We start from the raw sequence: 23,005 nt of genomic DNA on the forward strand, positions 1-23,005 counted from the left end.
AAGCTCTCCCCTTGCCCATTTGGGACTGACAGCAAGAGAGAGAGGGATAGAGAGTGAGTACGAGAGCTAGAGAGAGAAAGAAGGAAAGAAAGAAAGAGAAAGGGGATTGAGGAAGAAGAAGAAGGAAGGAGACTAGGCTCAAGGATCGTAGGTAATGTTTGATTTCATTTTGGTTTTGACTCTCTAAAAGTAGTTCTCCTTCTTCTCAAAACTATGTATTGAATTTTCTCTTTTCTCTTGTTTTGTCGGTGTTCGAAAATCATAGGAGCCAAAAAGTTTATCAACGTTGTGGGTTTTGATTTATATCAAAGGAGGAAGTGAATCTAGCTTTTTGTCATTGTTGTGATATTGATTCTAGTTTATTGTAATGCCCTGAATTCTCCGATGTGGTTTAATGGCTGGATTAGTAGGCGGGGAGGTCCATAACTATTTAATTATGCCATTAAATGATAATATGCATGTATATGTGAATTATATTATAATATGATGTTAAATGCATGCATGTGGGTCCACATTTGATTAGTATGATATTTTGATAATTTGGCTCGTTAAGGGTATATTAGTGTATTTGGGTGCATATTGTGATTTGTGAATGAGATCCCATTATTATGGAGATATATTCGAGCTATTCAGCATGAGACGGTCTTATATTATGAGTTAGCGGTTTTGTCATAACGGGGGTCTTTTATTGAGACTAGGGATCCGATGGGCATCGAGATTATCTGAGAGATTCTGGATGAATCTCATGTTATTCTTTTATTAGCTTCATTCAGGCATCGTGAAAGGGTAGCATGATATGGAAATTTTACAGTGATGGCCTGGGATGAAGAGGCATGTATTGAGGCATATGTAAAGCTCTTACCTGTTAGCAGGTCAGAACAGTATATCAGGAAATAGCAAGGCCATTACAGCCTTTGGGTATTTCATAGTGGGAATAGGTGAGCATCGCGATGGGTTTTGCGGTGGGATTCCCAGGTTGATGGATCGGTATGAAGTGGGTATTAAGTCATCGTGGACTGGTAGTCCAAGTGAGTTTATAATATAAGTAAGGATAGGTGAATAGTACAGCTGGTCAATATTTGAGTCTCCTTGTGAGAAGGATAGAGAGCCTTCGTGAACTCAAGGTCTATCTTATCAGATGAAGACTTTATCGTGACTTCCAAGTTTTGGAAGGGTTGGAAGGCAATGAATATATAAATGGAACACAGTATAGATTATCACTCTCAGACTGGTGGTAAATCAGAGAGAGAGGGTTATCCAATTATTATTGGAGGAACATCTTATAAGATGAGCGAGGAAATATGTATGTATGTCTGGATCCTGAGGTAGTTCAGGGGAGTTATGAGATTGCTGGAGCTTGAATTTTGGTTACTCATTTCTCAGAATAGATGGAAAAGAGCTATTGAATTGAAAAGTAGGAATATGGAATTCCAGGTAGGAGAATGTATCTTCTCTAAGGTGTCACTATGGGGAAAGGAGTGAGGAAACCCCAGTTTAAGTTAAGCCCTAGTTTGTTTCAGCAGTTGGATCCTGAATGGGTCTGAACAGGGTGACTCTGAATCAGTTTTACTTCTGGCACTGGCAGTTGGGTACAGTGAGTTATGTGCTTCCATGCAGTGGGCATGGGCCGAAGGAACTTATGAATTGAGTTATGAGAATCTGAAGGTTAGGTTAAGTATTCCGGTAAGGAATAGCCAGTTCAGATTGTGACATAAGTAATGAGGTTCTGTTGAGCAGAATGTACCTTGGGTTAAGGTAAGGCTGTCGAAATACTGAAGTCAGGAAATGACTTAAGGGAATTTATATCCAGTGAGTGGAATTCTGGTTCCGAGCTGTTGAGTAAATTTCGAGGACGAAATTTCTGTAAGGAGGGGATAGTTGTAATGCCCCAAATTTCCTAATAAGGTTTAGGACCTCGATTAGGAGGCCGGGAGGGCCATAATGGATTTATTATAGTATTTAATGATTATATGCATGTTTACGTGAATTATATTATTATATGATGGTGAATGCATGCATATGGGCTCATATGTTAATTATGAGGGTAATTTGGTAATTTGGCCACTGTGGGCGTAATTGTATATTTTGGGTCCGTGATTGTGATTTATTAACATAGCCACATTATAAGGTGGATTGGTTCGAGCTATTTGACATGAGACGATCATGAGATGTAAGTGTTCGGTCTAGTCATAACGGGCTTAAGTTCGGGGCTCGGGGTGAGTCTCGGGGTGAATTTAATGATTAGAGCATTACCGAGAATTAAAGGGTAATGGGATATGATTTATTGGTATTTGGGAATATTGAGAATAGCGAGAATTGGAGAGCGTTAATTATAATTAACGAGATAGGCGGGAAAGGACGATTTTACCCTTGGAAGCCTTTAAAAGGGTTTATTTGGCCTAGGGGCAATATGGTCTTTTGACCTTAAGGATTTATATCAGCCTATGAAGTTTAGAAGGCTGTGGAGATATACCAAAAACAGAGCCATCCTCATCCTTTCTCCCTTTCTTCCCGTACAAGCTTCTCCCTTTACCTTTCTTTGATTTTTGAGAGCCCAAATTGAGGAATTGAGCTAGGAGATCAAAGGTGGCAGCTAGGGGACTTGTTTCAACCATTAAAGGGGATTCAAAACTGTATTTGAGGTGAGTTTTAGTCACTGGTTTCAGGTGTTACTCTGTTTTCCTTTTAGTTTTCAATTCATGGATTTTGATGTGGAAAGTGGGAATCAAAGGGAGTTTTTGTGTTGGTTTGATTGGGATTTGATGAGGGTGAGTTATGGGTGTTGTCTAGAGGTTAAATTGAGTGTTTGGACGAGGTTTGGAGTTGGTTCGAAGGGTTAGTTCCAAGGGAAAACACAGGGGAGAGTTGGCTGGTGCGTGCTGGTTCTTGGCTGATTTGCGAAATGAGCCGCGGCCTGTGATGGCTCTAAAGGTGAAAATGGCTCTGTCAGGAGGGTGAGCCGCGGCGTGTCTCTGGTGAGCCGCGGCCCAACAGGGCAGATTTGGCCAGAATAGGGTTTTTAGCCTAAGGATGCTTACCATAGGCCTCAGGATTGATCCTAGTACCCGGTTAAGTGGGGATTGATGTCCCGGAGGCTAGATATTGGTTTGGGAACTTATGTTGACCATTTTTATTGATGGTACCTTATATTTGGTTATGACTAGGTGACCACTAAAGGACTAAAAGCTGATCGTTCTCAAGGGTCGTCCTTTTTAATCGTTCTAGCTCGACTTTGAGGTAAGAAAACTGCACCCTGTGTATATGAGACATGCATGGTTATTATTGATGCATGTCAGTGGATTATTATGTATGACATGCATGGTTATTATGATGCATGTTGGTTGATTAATGAGTATGACATGCATGGCTATTCTTGATGCATGTTGATTGACTATTAAACGTGGCATGCATGGCTGTTATTGGTGCTTGTTAGATTGCTGGATTTATTGCATATGATGCATGAGAAACATGTGATTGGGACATGCTTTATATACTGGGTATGATATTGTTCAGAGCTTGAGCCTCTGTGGTTGTGCATGGTCCTAATTGTACTGGTGTCTGTTAAGTAAGCATGCTAAATACCTTGTTATGGATATTGAACATGTGGTATATGATTGGTGGCATGACTTACTTGTGAATGACACTGACTAGTCAGGGACCGACTCTAGAGTCGAGAATCACGCATTGAATGGCTCTATGGAATTAATGCTAGACCGACCCTAGGGTTGAAGAACTTATAAGCGCTTGCCTGGTCTATGACCAGATGTCTATAGCCAAGGTATATGACCCCGGTGACCGTTTGTCACATGGCTAAGGGACGTTGTCCATAGTTTCGACTCTAGAGTCGTGAGGAAGGTTATGTTGGTGACTAATCACTTTGCACCTGTCCTAATCAAGCTTATGAAAGGATCACTTATCAGTTAAGCCCCGGTGACCCTATCGTCACATGGCTAGAGGGAGCGATGCTCATTATTGTGACTTTTGGCTATTGTCACCTATTTGTTTGGACTGATAGTCCTGAATGGTTGTTATGATCGTTGTTGATATTATATCATGTTATATTGTGTTTTCTTGTTGGGCTTCGGCTCACGGGTGCTACGTGGTGCAGGTAAAGGAAAGAGGAAGCTGGACCATCCTTGAGTTGGAGAGCTTAGGTGATGATGTGTACATATGCAGCTGCTCGTCCGCCACGGCCGAGGTTTAAAGTGGAACTAGGGTTGAACCCTGTTTTGCCGCTTAGAACGACTTGTTGTATATATTTTCTGTAATAAACTCTGAAACTTTATTTTCGGGATCCCAATATATATATTAAACGTTTTAGTGAAACGTTACATCTTAACCAAAATGCTTAATCCCTAAACCGCTAATCATACTTAGTTCACGATTTTGGCCAAATGATTCGATTAGCGAGTTTAGCACTGTTTACAAGGCACACCGTAACGGTCCCTGGAGTTAGGGCGTTACAACTTGGTATCAGAGCAAGCCAAGGTTTATGGTTCCTGAAGACAAGCTGGGCATGTACACTCATCACTGAAGATAGCTTCACTCAAGGAATGGTAACTATTTCTGTAGCTATGTGCATAGCTGTTTGAATAAAGTGTGAATGCTTTACCTGCATATTGTATTAGGGAGCATGAGATTTTGATAGAGCCTGGCTCTTGACTATATGATTATATGCTCCGTGAATATATATGTATATATGACTGTGATCATATGGATACCTGCTTTGTGAATTTATATAATTGTGTTATTGCATGCTGGGATTGGAAGCATGGTATGAGTATTGGAAGAGCAGGGATTATGAGTAATGTATGAATGCCATGGGCATGGTTGCAGCACTGCAAGTGGTTTATGATTGCGGTGTGGTAAGGTTTGTCCCGTGGGGGAAAGCCCTTGATATGGTTATTGTGACTAACCATATGATATTGACTGCAGATTGAATCAGCAGGTTTATACTCAAGGCGGATTATGAGGCCTGGAGATAGTTATACAAGGGCTGGGAGTTACAGCCAAGGTATCAGTTCTTCGTCTGCATCTTTGAATGTTCAGCTGACGCTTACAGACTTGCAATTAAGATTGCAGAGGCAGGAGGAAGAGATCAGGTATTTGAAGCAACAGCGGAGTCTGTTGGGTAGTACCTCTTCCTTTCCTATGCCAGGGGTGGCATCAGTTTCAGCTCAGCCTAGGGTTGAGAACAGATGGGAATTTCTCTGTGGAAGATTCCTGAAGTTTTATCCTCCAATCTTTGAGGGAGGCCTAGATCCATTCAGAGCTGAGCAATGGATGGGCATGATCAGCTCCATTCTTGATAGTATGGGACGGGTAGGTCACGATAGAGTGATCTGTGCTACATGTGTACTGCGGGATAATGCCCGGACATGGTGGGAGGTAGTATCCCAGACACGAGATACAGCTGTGATTGACTGGAAAGAATTTAGGCAGCTGTTTAATGAGAGGTATTAATGTGATGTAGCTAAGATTGCCAAGATGAATGAGTTTCTGAATCTTGTTCAGGGCAACGCATCAGTGACCGAGTATGTTACTAAATTTGATGAATTGGCCAAGTTTTCCTTAGACATGGTACCCACAGAAGTGGCTCGGAAGGAAAGATTTACTCAAGGGTTGAATCCTGGAATAGCTCAGGGCATTAGAGTTGCCCCAGTGTATGAAGTCTCTAACTATGCTCAGGTGGTAGAGAAGGCTCTTGCTATTGAGAGTATAGTAGTTGGGCAGCAGAGTGCTGGAGAGCATGGAGCCCAGATAGTGGTATCCCCACTTATTGGAATAAGTAAGAATGAAAGCTGGAAGACTCGTCCAAAGTGCACTCGGTGCAAGAGGCATCATTTGGGAGAATGTCGAGCAAAGGCCTGTTTCTTATGTAGGATGGTTGGGCATCTTAAGAAGGATTGTCCAAGTCTAAGAGAGCTCAAGCAAAGGAGGATAGAAAGCTCGACTCCAGCTCGAGTGTTTATTCCAGGGCAATCAGAGTCTGAGACCGAGACTAGTTCCTCGGGGGTGACAGGTCAGTTTTCTAGTTCTGAGTTGTGAATTATGCTGTTTGGCTTTGGCGCCATGTTACTCTTTTGTTGGTATGTATATAGAGAAAGGTATATTGATGGTGTATGTGGATCACATGGTTACGTTGTGATGGGAGAGTAATACGGTATTGACAACCTAAGAGATAAGTTGAGTTATGGTAAGGACTCATCGGGGACTCTGGTAAGGCTGGTTATGATAGGCTTTGGTTTGATCCAGGGTTTGGACTGGTTAAGTAATTAAAGAGCAGTCTTGAGTGGCAAAGAAAGTGTAATAATTCTTGAGCTTGTGAGCGGGAAGTCTTGTGATGATTGGCACTGTGCTTGGATTTGATATGTTAATGATACCGGATATGAGGGCTGGAGTTTGTGCAGGGAGGTGCATGGAACTCTTAGCCAGTGTGGTGAATACCACCTAGATTGTGTTAGTGAGATCAGGACAGACTGGATTAGTCTATGGGTTTTTAAATGTGTTTCCAGGCGGTCTGCCCAGGTGACCATTTGTCACATGGCTAGGGAACGATGTTCCAGGGTTATGACTCTATGGTCATGAGGAAGGTTATGTTGGTGACCAGTCACCATGCACCTATCATGTTTAAGCTAGTAAAAGGTTCACTTACCTGTTAAGCCCCGATGACCCTATTGTCACAAGGCTAAAAGGAGCTATACCCAACTTAGTGACTTTTGTGATTGTCACTTATCTGTTTTGGACTGATAGTCCTGAATGATTATTATGATCATTGTTGATATTATATCATGCTATATTGTGTTTTCTTGCTGGGCCTTGGCTCATGGGTGCTATGTGGTGCAGGTAAAGGGAAAGAAAAGCTCACCCAGCCTTGAGTGGAGAGCTTAGGTGGTGATGTGTACATATGCGGCCGCTTGACCACCACGGCCAAGGAGTTCTCAGAGGAATTAGGGGGTTTACCCTATTTTTGCCGCTTACGTCGGGGGGGTTGTAAATTTGAAAACAGTAGTGACCATTTTATATTGTAAATAACTTGTAAATGTTTTGATGAGCTCATGAGCAGTTTATATACTTAATAAAATATATCCTTTCTTTTTTATTGGTTTTCCACCTTAGCCTGTTAATAACACTTAGAGCACGTTTTTAACCAAAGGACTCGGATAGCGGGTCAAATTTCTGGTTCACCGTTCACCGTAACTATTCTGGGGTAACCAGGGCGTTACAACTTGGTATCAGAGCATGCCAAGGTTTGGGTTCCTGTAGACTGGCTGGGCATGTACACACATCATTGAAGTCAAGCTCGACTCATGGTTTGGTAACTATTTATGTAGTTATATGCATAACTGCTTAAATATAGTATATATGCTTTACCTGTATGCATGAGACACCATGTTAAACCTGTGCCCTGAAATATTATATTATCAGCAAATGTGTGCTAATTAGTACTGAGATTGCTGGAACATACTTATTAGTATGGTTGATTGTGAATTATTATGTGATACATGCTAAGTGCTAAATGCTATAAACATGTATATGCCTGTATATTTGTATGACTGTGGAATATGATAATTGTCTGCTTGTTCTTGGACCGTAAGGCAGCAAGAGGTTTAGTTATTACAACCTGACAGGCCGTATTGACCATTGTTTCAGCAAGGTATCAGTAATAAGAATGAATCCATGGCAAACAGATACTTCAGCTGGCCAGAGTGATCAAGGCCAGAATAATAACAGTCAGGGTCAGGAAAATGACCAGTCACAGATTCCACAGCCAACTCCTATAAACTGGCAGCAGGCAACAGTGTTGAGACAGGGGGAAGAACTTCGTCTCCTGAGACAACAGCAAGCGCCTGCAGTGGCCAGTGTATCAGAGGTACCTCCTGTGTCGGTGCTAGCGGTAGAACAACTGCCTGAGGTTGGAAATAAATGGGAACCTCTTTATGAAAGGTTCAGGAAGCAACAACCTCCAGTATTTGAAGGCAATGCAGATCCTGCCAAGGCGAAACAATGGATGAGTATGATTACCACTATCCTTGATTTCATGAGGGTTACTGGTAATGAGAGGGTGGCCTGTGCCACTTATATGTTTAGGGAGGATGCCCGGATCTGGTGGGAGGTGATTACCCAGACCATACATGTTAATGCCTTGAGTTGGGAGGAGTTTCAAACCTTGTTTAATGAAAAGTATTATAATGATGCTATCAGGGCGACAAAGGCCGAGGAGTTTATTAGGCTACTTCAGGGAAATTTATCAGTCACTGAGTATGCCTTAAAGTTTGATCGTTTGGCGAAATTTGCCATGGAGCTGGTGCCCACTGATGGGACCAGAAGAGAGAGATTTTTACAAGGGCTACAACCCAGATTAGCCTGTGATGTTCGTATCACTATTGTGGCTGGGGTTACTACCTATGCACATGTGGTGGAGAAGGCACTCACAGCTGAGAGTGCAGAGAACAGGATCTGGCGTGACAGTGCAGCCAGGAAGGAATTCAGGAGGCCAGGTCCTCCATTTGTGGGCTCAGGCAAGGGTGTAGGCCCCAGTGAGCAGAAGAGGAATGTTCCTAATACCTTCCCAGTTCCAGGTCCTGATAGGCGGCCCCGTGGTATTTCTATGGGTCGTTCAGGTGGTAGTGAAGCCTGGAAGTCTTATCCTGAGTGTCGTAGATGCAAGAGGCATCACTTGGGAGAGTGTAGGGCATGGGCCTGCTTCTCATGTGGAGTAATGGGCCATCTTAAAAAGGATTTACCTAAGGCAAGAAAAGAAGAACCCAGGAAAGCGGACAGCTCGGCCCCAGCTCGAGTGTTCGCATTGATACAAGCAGAAGCTGAGGCTTCTCCCTCAGTTGTTACAGGTCAACTTCTTAGTGCTGGAACCCCTTATAATGTATTGATTGATTCTTGTGCTACACACTCTTTTGTTGCTAGTAGTATTACTGATAAATTGTGTAGACCCTGTGACTTTTATGCTGTGGGGTTTGGAACTTTGTTGCCCACTGGAGAGTTAGTGGTATCCAGGAGATGGGTCAGATCTTTGCCGGTGACAGTGGAGGGCAGAGAGTTATCAGTGGACTTGATAGAGTTGGTTATGACTGACTTCGATATGATATTGGGTATGGATTGGTTGGCAAAGTATGGGGCAACCATTGATTGCAGAAGGAAGATGGTCACCTTTGAGCCTGAAGGTGAGGATCCTCTTGTGTTTGTTGGTACTGTGCATGGACCTCGCATTCCTATGATTTCTTTATTGAGGGCTAGGGATCTATTGCAAGGAGGTTGTATTGGATTCTTAGCCAGTGTGGTTGATACCACTCAGGTCGTGCCAGTGAGACCAGAGGATACCAGACTTGTTTGTGAATTCCTGGATGTATTTCCAGAAGATTTGCCAGGGTTGCCACCGCATAGAGAAATTGAGTTCATTATAGAACTGGCACCAGGAACGGAGCCAGTGTCTGGAACGCCTTACAGAATGGCCCCAGCTGAGTTAAAAGAATTAAAAGTACAGTTGCAAGAACTATTGGATTTGGGTTTTATCAGACCTAGCTTCTCACCTTGGGGTGCACCAGTTCTGTTTGTGAAAAAGAAGGATGGTTCTCTGAGAATGTGTATTGATTACAAAGAACTGAATAAGCTGACAATTAAGAATAAGTATCCTTTGCCAAGGATAGATGATCTGTTTGATCAGTTGCAAGGTAAGAAGGTATTCTCAAAGATCGACATTCGTTCTGGTTATCATCAGTTGAGGGTCAAGGAGGGAGACATACCAAAGACTGCTTTTCGTACCAGGTATGGGCATTATGAGTTCTTAGTTATGTCATTTGGATTGACTAATGCCCCTGCTGCTTTTATGGATTTGATGAACAGAGTGTTCAAGGATTATCTGGACCAGTTTGTGATCGTCTTCATCAATGATATTCTGGTATATTCTCAGACTGAGTCAGAGCATGAACAACATCTGAGTTTGGTGCTACAGAGACTGAGGGAGCACAGATTGTTTGCAAAATTCAAGAAATGTGAGTTCTGGTTATCCCAGGTATCCTTTCTTGGGCACATTGTCAGTAAGGAGGGGATTAAAGTAGATCCAGCGAAGATTGAAGCGGTTAGAGATTGGCCAAGGCCAAAGAATGCGTCCGAGGTTAGAAGTTTCCTTGGATTGGCAGATTATTATAGGCGGTTCGTGGAAGGGTTCTCAAAGATTGCTACTGCATTGACTGAGCTGACACGCAAGAGTCAGAAATTTGTGTGGTCAGATAAATGTGAGAACAACTTCCAGGAACTGAAGTAGAGATTGATTACAGCTCCGATTTTGAGTCTTCCGACAGATCAGGAGAAGTTTGTGATTTATTGTGATGCTTCTCATCAGGGTTTGGGCTGTGTTCTGATGCAGTCAGAGAAGGTAATTGCTTATGCTTCTCGTCAGTTGAAGGAGTATGAAAAGAGATATCCCACTCATGATTTAGAGTTGGCGGCTGTGGTTTTTTCTTTAAACATATGGAGGCATTATCTTTATGGAGAGAAGTGTGAGATCTATACAGACCACAAGAGCCTGAAATACTTCTTCACTCAGAAAGATTTGAATATGAGACAAAGGCGTTGGCTGGAGTTGGTAAAAGATTATGATTGCGAGATTCTGTATCATCCGGGAAAAGCCAACGTGGTAGCTGATGCTTTAAGCCGGAAGGGTCCGGGACAGATTCATGGTATGAGGCTGATAACTAGGGAGTTAGCTGATGATATGACCAGAGCTAGTATAGAGTTGCTGGTGGGCCAATTGGATAATATTACGCTACAGTCTACGCTGTTGGAGAGGATCAAGGAGGGTCAGTTGAGTGATTCACAGCTGATCAAGATCAAAGAGGATGTTCTGGCTGGAGCATCCAGAGATTATACAGTGTCTGAGTTAGGCTTGTTGAGATACAAGGGGCGGATATGTGTTCCGTTAGACATTGCTTTGAGGCGAGAGATTCTGGATGAATCTCATACTACACCTTACTCTTTGCATCCAGGCACCATGAAGATGTATCAGGATGTGAGATCATTGTATTGGTGGCCGGGGATGTAGTTGAGTATGTGGCTAAGTGCTTGACATGTCAGCAGGTCAAGGCTGAGCATCAAAGGCCGTCAGGGTTATTGCAGCCTCTGGATATCCCAGAGTGGAAGTGGCAAGACATCACGATGGATTTCGTGGTGGGCTTACCCAGGACAGTTGGTCAGCATGATTCTATTTGGGTGATAGTGGATCGCTACACCAAGTTAGCTCACTTTCTGCCAGTGAAGACTACTTATACAGTTGACCAGTATGCAGATCTCTATGTGAGAGAGATCGTGCGCCTCCATGGAGCACCTAGGTCGATCGTGTCAGATCGGGACCCTACTTTTACTTCCAAGTTCTGGGGGAGTATGCAGAAGGCCATGGGGACACAATTGAAGTTCAGTACTGCTTATCATCCTCAGACAGATGGGCAATCCAAGAAGACAATCCAGATATTGGAAGACATGTTGCGGGCATGTGTACTGGACTTTGGTGGATCTTGGAGTAAGTATCTACCTTTGATAGAGTTTTCCTACAACAACAGTTATCAGTCTACTATTGGGGTTGCACCTTATGAGATGTTGTATGGTAGGAAGTGTAGATCCCATATTCATTGGGATGAGACAGGTGAAAGGAGATACTTAGGTCTTGAGGCAGTTCAGAGGACCAGTGAGGCCATTGAGAAGATTAGAGCTCGGATGCTTACTTCTCAGAGTAGACAGAAGAGCTATGCATATCCCAAGTGTAGGAACGTGGAGTTCCAAGTGGGAGACTATGTCTTCCTTAGAGTCTCACCATGGAAAGGGGTGAGAAGGTTTGGGAAGAAGGGCAAGTTGAGCCCTAGATTTGTAGGTCCATTTGAGATCTTGGAGAGGATTGGTCAGGTGGCTTACAGGTTGGCCTTGCCACCAGTGTTGTCAGCCGTGCATAATGTATTTCATGTTTCAGCTCTTCAGAGGTATGTTATCTGATGTGAATCATATTCTGAGTTATGAAGATCTGGAGCTTGAGCCAGATCTCTCCTTTGAGGAGCAGCCAGTTCAGATTCTCGACAGAAAAGATAAGGTCCTCAGGAATAAGACAATACCTTTGGTTAAGGTGTTGTGGAGGAACAGCAAGGTCGAGGAAGCGACCTAGGAGCTGGAGTCAGATATGCAAAGTCAGTATCCCGAGCTGTTCAGGTAAATTTCGAGGACGAAATTTCTGTAAGGAGGGGATAGTTGTAATGCCCCGAATTCTCTGATGTGGTTTAATGGCTGGATTAGTAGGCGGGAAGGGCCATAACTATTTAATTATGCCATTAAATGATAGTATGCATGTATATGTGAATTATATTATAATATGATGTTAAATGCACGCATGTGGGTCCACATTTGATTAGTATGATATTTTGATAATTTGGCCCGTTAAGGGTTTATTAGTGTATTTGGGTGCATATTGTGATTTGTGAATGAGATCCCATTATTATTGAGATATATTCCAGCTATTCGGAATGAGATGGTCTTATATTATGAGTTAGCAGTTTTGTCATAACGGGGGTCTTTTATTGGGATATTGGATAATGAGAACGTTATTTGATGATAGATTAGGAGTAATTGAGATCAGGAGGAAATTCTGGAAGTTTTGACTATAATGTCCCCGGGTGTGTTTTCGGGACCCCGAGCACTAGGTTTTATTTGAGGTTACTTAAGCTTGAGGTAGCTTGTTAGATAGAACGTACATTAGAAAACCTCTCGTTCTTTCCCGTTAGTTCATTTTTACTGTTCAAGGAATTTTCGAAGAAATCTCGAGTTCTAGGAGTCGGAATCAAGCGAGGATCGAGGCATAGCGATCCTAGGAAAGATTAGAAGCTTCTTGACCAAAGGATTTGACGAGAAACAACCTAAGCGAAGGTAATTTAAGTTTTAAGTTTTGAGTTTTTAGAGTTTCTAAGCTTAGAATTGGTTTTTGTGAATCGTTGAGTTTTTGGTTCGTTTGAGCCTTGAGATTTGATGGTTTTGGATCAATGGGAAGCCTGGGAACTTTGATTTGATGATTTGGAAGTGTTTAGGTATGTTTTTGGAGAGTTTGGGATGAAGGAAAATGAGGTTTTTGGCTGGGCTCGTGGTAGGGTCGCGACTCTATTCTAGGGCGCCGCGGCCTAGGCTTGATGAAGGAGGTGGCTTGCTGTCTGAGCAGTTAGGGCTGTGGCGCAAGGAGGAGCACTGCGGCTCTAGGCACAGGCAGAGGTGGATTTTGGTTCTATTTGGGGGCAAGCCGCGGTGCAAGGCTGGTGTAGGGCCGCGGCGCTTAAGGGCATTTTTGGCCAAAATTGTGTTTTAATTATGGTAACTTAAACCTTAGGCCTCAGGATCGTTCCTACTACCCAGTTTAATAGGATTCGATGTCCCGGAGGCTAGATCTTGGTCTGGGAACCTTTTATTAATCATTTTATTGATGGAATAACAAATTTGGTTATGACTAGGTGACCGCTAAAGGACTAAAAGTCATGTCGTTCTCAAGGGTCGTTCTTTTATTTATTCTCGCTCGAATCAGAGGTAAGAAAACTGCACCCTGTGTATGTGACATGCATGATTGTTATTGAGGCATGTTGGTTGATAAATGTGGACATGGATTGCATATTAAATGCTAGCGAATATTGTTTACTTGTATATGGCACTGACTAGTCAGGGATATTGACCTAAGAGTCAGAACCGGCATAAGCGTCCTGAACGCAGGGCCGAATGAAGATTAGATCTAATCGATATCAACATTGAATGGCTCTAAGGCATTAATGCTGGACCGACCCTAAGGTCGATGAAACTTATAAGTGCTTGACTAGTCTAAGACTAGTTACTGAGAGCCAAGGCCAAAGGCCCAGGTGACCGTTTGTCACATGGCTAGGGAACGATGTTCTAGGGTTATGACTCTATGGTCACGAGGAAGGTTATGTTGGTGACCAGTCACCATGCACCTATCCTATTTAAGCTAGTGAAATGTTCACTTATCTGTTAAGCCCCGGTGACCCTATTATCACAAGGCTAAAGGGAGCTATACCCAACTTAGTGACTTTTGTGATTGTCACTTATCTGTTTTGGACTGATAGTCCTGAATGATTATTATGATCATTGTTGATATTATATCATGCTATATTGTGTTTTCTTGCTGGGCCTTGGCTCATGGGTGCTATGTGGTGCAGGTAAAGGGAAAGAAAAGCTCACCCAGCCTTGAGTGGAGAGCTTAGGTGGTGATGTGTACATATGCGGCTGCTTGACCACCATGGTTAAGGAGTTCTCAGAGGAGCTAGGGGCTTTACCCTATTTTTTCCACTTAGGTCGGCGGGGTTGTAAATTTGAAAACAGTAGTGACCATTTTATATTGTAAATAACTTGTAAATGTTTTGATGAGCTCATGAGCAGCTTATATACTTAATAAAATATATCCTTTCCTTTTTATTGGTTTTCCACCTTAGCCTGTTAATAACACTTAGAGCACGTTTTTAACCAAAGGACTCGGATAGCGGGTCAAATTTTCGGTTCACCGTAACTGTTCTGGAGTAACCAGGGCGTTACATTTATGATTGTTGATTTATTGGTTATTGTTTCTTATATTAGTTGCTGGTTGTTTTACCATATCTTTGTATCTTGTTCAAGCTCATAGCAACATGCTAGGGTTGTGTGTGTAGTTCATTTTTTATGGATGAATGCATGTATGAACATATATATATATATATGTGTATGTGTGTATGGCGTGGGGTTTCCTATGAACAAACAAACGATCAATATGAGCACCGAGATTAAAAGAACTTATGTTACGAATTTTCTTTTCAATTACGTCAGTGTGACTTAATTTTTACAAATATTGCATAAAGACACATTATTTTATTTTAAACTATTGGGCTCAACATGCATGTTTTATCAAGCCCCCACTGAGTTTTTCTTTAAAGTGGTATTTTTCTATTATCTATGAGTTGAGTGATGTTTTTATAAAGTAATAGATTAGGGCGCGTTACATAATTATATGTAATTAATTTATCTAATATATTTTATTTGAAAACAATATAATAGTTGAGAATAATATTAATTGATTTTGGATTAATTAATATCAAAAGAGTATAATAGTAATTTATTATATGATAATAAATTATTTAGATTTTATAGGATAAAATTAATTTTGAATTAACTGATATTTAGGTATTTATGAATTTCATAATACATTATTTTAATGTATAAATATTTTATCTTATTTACTAAATAAATGAGAAAAATTAGGGAGTGCCACACGCTTAGTCACCGTTACTGTCTTGCATAGTGACTAGCATGTAACATTAGGTCATACCCAATTTTGAATCGTTCAAATTTTAAATGTTATAATTTAGATTATTTTATATATTAATTTATTATTTAAAAATATATTTTGATTTGATTAAAATGTTGATTAAATAATTAAATCTAAATATAATTAGTTATTGACTAAGTCTATAATGATATATATTTTAGGTTTATGAAATCTAAATGCATCGTGATTTTTTAGAGAGACAGATTATTCAATTTTTAGAGAAAGTCTGAAGAAAAAAAACGATACTTTCCCCCAGCCTCTATGTTAGGCATTGTGCCTTTAAAGCAATGAAAGTAATTCATTATCTATGAAATTTATAAAAGAAATATTTTTATTTATAATTAATGTTTATTATTATTGAATAACATTTAGATAAATATTAGAAAATTCATAATTCATTAATGTAGCTATAATCTTATATTGGTACGAGAGGATTAAGATTAGAGATAATGAATTAAATAGTCTGCAATTTATATTAAAGTTATGGAATCTTTAATCAAACACTTCTTGTACAGTGCACTAGTATTATGAATACATATGATTTAGATCCAGATCATTGGTGTAGTAGGGCATCTTAGTGGAGGTGCTTTATACAATAAGATTGTATAGGACTAGACCAGATATGTATTCAACTATTTATTAAAATATTTTTTACCATAAAGTGTTATAATCATATCACTCGATGATCATATGCAAATCGATCTAAATCCTGAAGTTATCATGAACTCATGTTTATGTTATTTGGGTCCTTTGATTCACTCATTAGGGTCTGTCAGAATGATCAGGCTAAAAACTTTTGTTTTGGGGGCTCATTAACATAGATGGCTGGGGACATGATTTACATAATGGAATCCAAGCCTTCTTCATAAGAAGATTGAATAATGATTCCCTTAAGTGTTAATTCTGGAACTGAATAGTTTAAGACCTCTAATTTATAAAAGGTTTATAAACTAAATGTTCGATAGTGAATTAATGGTACTTAAGGATAAAGAGGTAATTAGAGAGGTAAAACTTTAATTTAACCTAGCTCCAATTTTGAATTAATTATTGGAGGAATGAATTGCATGAAATTATTATATCAATGGACACTTAATAAAGTACTCAGTATATATAAGTCTATCATTACAAAAGTGCAATCCCATATTTTTTAGTGGAATAATATTGTGATTAATAAATAAGATTATTATATTAAAGAGATTTAATTAATAATTTAAATTTATTGGAGCTTGGAATTATATGTCCCCGAATCGGCTCTATAAACATCTTACAGGGTAAGAGCAGCAATAGAACAAGTATGGGTGTACTTGTCAAGAAAATTAGTTATCGGGCAAATACGTAATTATAAGATACATGTGGAAAATATATTTATTATTTAATTAATTGTAATTTTCGTAATTAATAATTAATTAAATAAAATAATTAATTTTGAATTAATTGTATCATCTTATTTTAAATTAGTTTGATAAATTAATTTAATATTTGAATTTTGAAAATTTTAATTTAGATAACTGATTTGAAATAAATCAGATATCTTATTCAGGTTGTTAGATTGATTTTGAATCAATTTAAATTCAATTAATATAATTTGAAGATAATAATAGATAATATCCATTTTAATTGAATTAATTAAAATTGTTTTAATTAATAAAACCCTAAATGACTAATATAAATATATATTATTATATTTCTCTCAACAATACTGATCGTAATATTCAGTCAAGAGAGACCTTTTTCAGGGAGAAAAATAAAGAGAGTAAACAAATTGTTTCAACCTTTCTCTTTACCCAAACTCCATTGATCTCATGTGTTGAGAATATCAATGGAGTCCTAGATTGTCCTATTGAATCTCTACGTGCCCACACACGTCTTGTTGTGCTGAGATTACGATCAGGAAGACTTTGGTGTGAGTCTTGTGTGCTTGCAAACCTCTAGCCTTCCACCTCACCACTGCGTGACCCCAGGGGCAATTTCCCTTCTGAGTGATTGCCATCACTCTTCTTTTTCCATTTTGGGTTCTTATTGTTGCTAAACATGACAGTAACTTCAGTTTCACTGCTCATTATGGGATGGAAATTGTTATTGACTGTGATTATGCACCTCTGATAATTGGCAGCAGCTATTTTGGATTTTTGAACTAAGTTGTATATACTCTCTTGGGTGTTTTGATAATGCAAAGTGCATTTGGCTGACCCGTTTGAGCATCTCTAACATTCCCATTGATGAGCTACTTTGATTTTGGCCTTTCTATTCTTTGAAGTAGTGACTTTGTGCTTGGGAAACATTATTAGCAACTTTGTGTGGATTTTTGGGCAACCATTTAAAATGCTAAATAGGTGGAGCTCATATTTTGTGTTGTTTGCTTATGGTCTCCTCTTGTGATTCGTGATTTGTGAACACACATAGCTAGCCTTGCCAAAGCTTTGAGCACGCACAAATTGCCGCCACTATCACTAGAGCTCAAAAGAGGAACTCATCACTCCCACAACTCCTCCACCAACCCAAATGACGACCATCACTTCTAAACCGACCCTATCCTTTCGGATAATAATTCCAACGGATAGGCGAAGGGAGTTCTCTTATCTCAACTCATTTTCATTTAGCTCCTTTGCTGTTTTTTGCTATTTCTTTTGATTTGTGGTTGTATCTTTGTTGTTTTAGCTTCTTGTTGGTGTCATTGTCTTGTTTTTATTTTGTCTTTTTGTTAGAGTTATTTTGTTTTTGGTTTTCTTGAGAGGATTTTGCTTGCTTTAGTTGGTGCTTAACTTGGGGCTCGATGATGACCAATCTAAAAAAAAAATAATAATAATAATACATAAATGCATTCATGTCGCATTCCATCACCTTACCTCTTGTTTAGTGTTCTTGGCTAATAGTACTTAAGTGTTAATGGAGTTTAAAAAATCTTGATGATAGTGTGGATCCCAATTTTGTGTGCATAGCTTGACCAATAATTTCTTGAACCCTCAAAGTTAGCTAGATTTTTTTGGGAGAGCTTAAGTTTCTAGAATTGCTTAGTGGTTCCCTTGAGGCGAAATCCTAGACAACACTAAACTGAGGACATGATTTAGGCCATCTTTGGACCGTTTGTGCTTTTCAAGCCAACCATGATATATATTTTGTTTCCCTAGTCACCCCCATTGGGCTTAATTGAATCTCTTTCTTTCTTTACCACATCCTAGCCTAGCTATATACATATCCATTCATCATACCCTTTGAGCACCTTAATATATGTTGAGTGTTGCATCTTGAGGGAGGGTGAGAGGAGTGTGCCTTTGTAAATGGTATTTTGGTGAGTGCTATATTGTTTTCCTTTATTGTTTTCAACAATGGGGACAATGTTGATTATTAAGTTTGGGGGGAGTGTGGATCTCATTTTAAGTTTGCGGGGAGTGGATCTCATGTTGTATCCTTGCCATTGTTTTATTTACATTTAGATATATATATATATATAAAGTGAAAAAAAGTGAAAAAAAGCAAAAATAATAAAAAAAAAATCAAAGAGATGCAAATTATATTCATATAGTTAAAAGCAAGTTTGGGGATGTGGCATCTTATAAAAAAAATAGCATTAGGTCTCATTTCTTTTATTTCTTTCTTTGTTTTCATCTATGTTAGCAATAAAGAATAATGGCAAGAGTGACTTTGATTTTTGGGGGGTAATCTTTTGGGGAAGTGATTGTGAGCTCTTACTTGGTCTTAGGAAAATTAAAGTGCTTTTAAAGTGAATTGAGCCTAAAATGACCTATTTTAACCGCCTGCACCTAAGCCTTACACTACAAGCTTGTTAAAGACCTTTTGATCCTTGGTTAGTGTTTGTCTATATTAGTGGAGAGGGAATCATTAAGCCAACTTGTGAAGATAATAATTAGGCTTTAGGATCAAGGTCTAATTTACTTTAGGGAGAATTGAGAATGTTTGGGAAGAGCTATGTATACACTTTAGGGATAAACACTTGATTCTTGGTTTGATAACATCATTAATATTTGAGGAATTTGGTTGAAAACACTTACAAGAGGCATTATATTATCATTTCATCATCATCATCTTCATCTTCAATAAAAGTTTGAGAGCATTTCCCTTGTTAGGCCAAATACTAAGTAAGCATCTCCTCTTTGTAGTAGTGTCTTTTCTTTTGTTTCTTTGTTATGTTGTCTTGTAGTTAGTTGGTTTTTCTTGTATTTCTTCTTTTAGAGTCATCACCCGGGACGAGCAATGGTTTAAGTTTGGGAGTGTGATAACTCTATATTTTAGAGTTATTAATTGAGCTTTTGAACTTAAAAATTTAAATGAAATAGAATGTTTGTGTTATTATTGTGTGGTTTTAGTCATTTTGTCTTTTAATTTTGTTTGTGTATTTTGTTTTAATTAATGATAACTCTTGTAGAATATAATGGGATTATATTCTAAAAATGTGGTATCTATTTTGAAGGCAAAAAGAAAGGGTGCTTGGAAAGCTTAGTGAAACATGTGCAAGGAAATCATCTTGGAGTTGAAATTCTGGCACTCTGTTGTAGCATCAGTCAACTTTGTTGCAGCAAAGGGTGTGCAGCCACCAACATAAAGTTTGCACACTTGGAAAGTGATTAAATGAGGTGGAGATACTTGAATAGTGGGAGGATGAGGTGGAAAAGAGTTGAAAAATTATGAAAAGAAGAGTGATCCCCACGTGTAGAAGAAAAAGAAAAAGGTTTATACCCATTTTTTGAGCCCTAGAGAGAGAACTTTATCTTCTTCTACCTTGGAGCAGCCACCATTTTTTAGAGAGAGCTGCCATTGTTGAGAGAAAAACACCCAGAAAATGAAGAAAATAAAATTAAAAAATATTTTATTTGAGTGTTAGTTTTAGGTTTTAGTATTTTCTTTAGCAATTTTATTTAGAGATTTGGCAAATATCAAGAGGAAGAAGAAAAGGATTTTGGGGGAAAAGCTTGGAGTCTTGAGACAAACTCCATATAGGTTTTTCTTTTTATCTTTCTCTAATTTAGAATTTTGTATTTTTGCACATCTATTTATGAGTTAATTTCTATTTTGCTAGTATTATTTTCTTGACTTGAAAGCGTGATTTGGTGGATGAGTGTTATACCCAGATTTTGAGTCATGGTAAATGTGACCTCGAAAGTTGGATTCGCAACAAATGGTCTCGTAAGGATTGAAGTATGCTCCAGGATTGTATATCGAGCCTGCAAAGTACGATATATGACCTCGAATATATGAGCTCGAAACGATCTCGATCTCGAAAGGTAGCTCCGAGAACACACTCATCTTCGGGGACGACTTCGGATCGGGGGTCTCGAGCTAGATGTACGTACGATCTCGAAAGACACGTGATCTCGGGAGATGTCATTAGCTCGAACAATGACGTGAGACCTGGGATACTAAAGCCTTAGAGATACACGATAACCACCTTGAATATCTACGAGTATTATAAATATGAGATGTAATCCTCATTTATTAATGTAAATCCCCAAGAATCGTGGGATATTATTTGGTCAGTTATGCGTTTCCTGGTCTTCAGGGACGTTTCCTTTTATATCTTATTATAGGCATTTAAAGCCATTTATTTTATTCACAAAAGAGTAACTACCCAAAATATGTGGGATAGTATTCTGCATCCTTCTCTATAAATAGAGAAGCCATGCACCATTGTAAGGGACCGAAATTCTGATCCTTGAGAGAAAACTCTGAAGAATTCATGCTAAGGAATTTTCAGAGATAATCTTAAGATTAATAACAGAGACTCGTGGACTAGGCAGATTTAACTGCTGAACCACGTAAAAATCGCGTGTTTGATTTGTTTTATTTCATTTAGCCATTGTCATTCATTGTTTACGTGCTCTTCTTTTACTGTTTGACGAAAAACGGCGTCAACAATGAGTTTTGTTCATTCAAGTGTGTATATTGTCTAATGCTTACTTTTGTTTGATCACCAATTGTGAGTTGATGAATTAATATTAATTCTGGAAAGGTTAATGTTAATGGACACAAACTTGAATGATGCAAGTTCTTAATTTCTTAGATTTGGATTTGTGATTGTATAGGGATATATTATCACCTTGCATGACTTAGAGGAATTGTACTTATATTGGTGTTCTTGAAATTAATTGGGCATAGGAATATGTTAATTAATTAAAGAACCAAACCATAAACACTTTGGAAAAATGATTATGACATTTAAATTCCTAGTCAACTCTGCCCAGTTGCTATAGCATTCCTCTACAGCATTGTTACCATAATTGCATGTTTAGGACAATTTAATAATTCTAGCTTGTTTCTTCTCTTAGTTTTTGTTTGTTAGTTTTGTTTACTTTTCATTAATTTAGTTTTATCTCATTGTTTTATTTTCATTGAAACCAATTTGTGAGTAATTAGTTTTGAGAATTAATTTCCAATTTCAAATCCCCGTGGAGACGATACTTAACTTATCACTTTATTACTTGTGTTGACGACTGTGTACACTTGCACACACTATTAAATTCGCAATAGTATGCATGCATGAGTATGATTATTACTGCTAGGCATGCTTATTATGATTTGGTAACGTGATATTAATTGCTTATGAGCATGTTCAAGTTTTCTTGCTGAGCCTTGGCTCACGGGTGCTATATGGTGCAGATAAGGGAAAATGGAAGTTGGACCAGCCATGAGGTGGAGAGCTTCGGTGGTGGCGTGTACATATGCGGCTACTCGACCACCACGGCCGGGGTTTCTCAGAGGAACTAGGGTTAAACCCTATTTTTCCGCTTAGGTCGGCTGGTTGCAACTTTTGAGTTGTAATTACCATTTTGGAATTGTAAATAACTTTGTAAACATTTATTATGAGATCCCATGAACTTAACATTTTAACGAAATAACTATTCATTTTGACCAAAATGTTAACCCCAAACTGTTAATCATATTCAGTTGCACTTTTAGGGCCAAAGACTTGATTAATGAACCTAGCACTATTTAAAATACACAGTGTAATAGTCTTGGCTATCTACGGCGTTACAGACTTGTTCCGCCCTAGGTGGACAGGGATGTACGGGCTTGGTCAGCACTAGGTGGTTAGGGATGATGACTTTTGGAGCTCAGTCAATGTGAGGTGGACGGCGACGATGATGCTTGGGGACGAGGAGGTACCTGTAAATGGAGGAGGGAAGAAGATATAGGAGAGTAGAAGAAGATGTAGGAGAGAAGAAGAAGAAGAAGAAGAAGAAGAAGAAGAAAAATTCGTTTATAATTTTTTTTTATTTAGTTTCAATTTTTTTAAATTATGGTTTTAATTAAGTAATGTGTCATTTGTTTATTTTATTTTAAAATTAATTTAATTATCTTTTTATTGTAAAATATATTTGTAATTAATTCAATAATTAAAAAAATGAAAGAATTTTAGTCATATTGAAAGAATACTTGACGAAATTCGAGCTCAGTGTATGATTTTTATCAATTTTGCAAGATAAGGGGCCTGAAATGTCATTTAACAAAATATAGAGACTGATCGAGCATTCGGGCAAAATACAATGGTCAAACTTCTATTTTTCCTAACTAAAATTAGGAATTGTTTTCTTTAATGTACATGATACAAAAAAATAATTATGAAATTACAACTTTTCTATACTCAATTTATAAACAATTCATTATATTCATTTATTCATACTAAATTTTTGAGAAAATAAAAAT

Source organism: Humulus lupulus, chromosome 8, assembly GCF_963169125.1.
Source record: "Humulus lupulus chromosome 8, drHumLupu1.1, whole genome shotgun sequence".
NCBI lineage: Eukaryota > Viridiplantae > Streptophyta > Magnoliopsida > Rosales > Cannabaceae > Humulus > Humulus lupulus.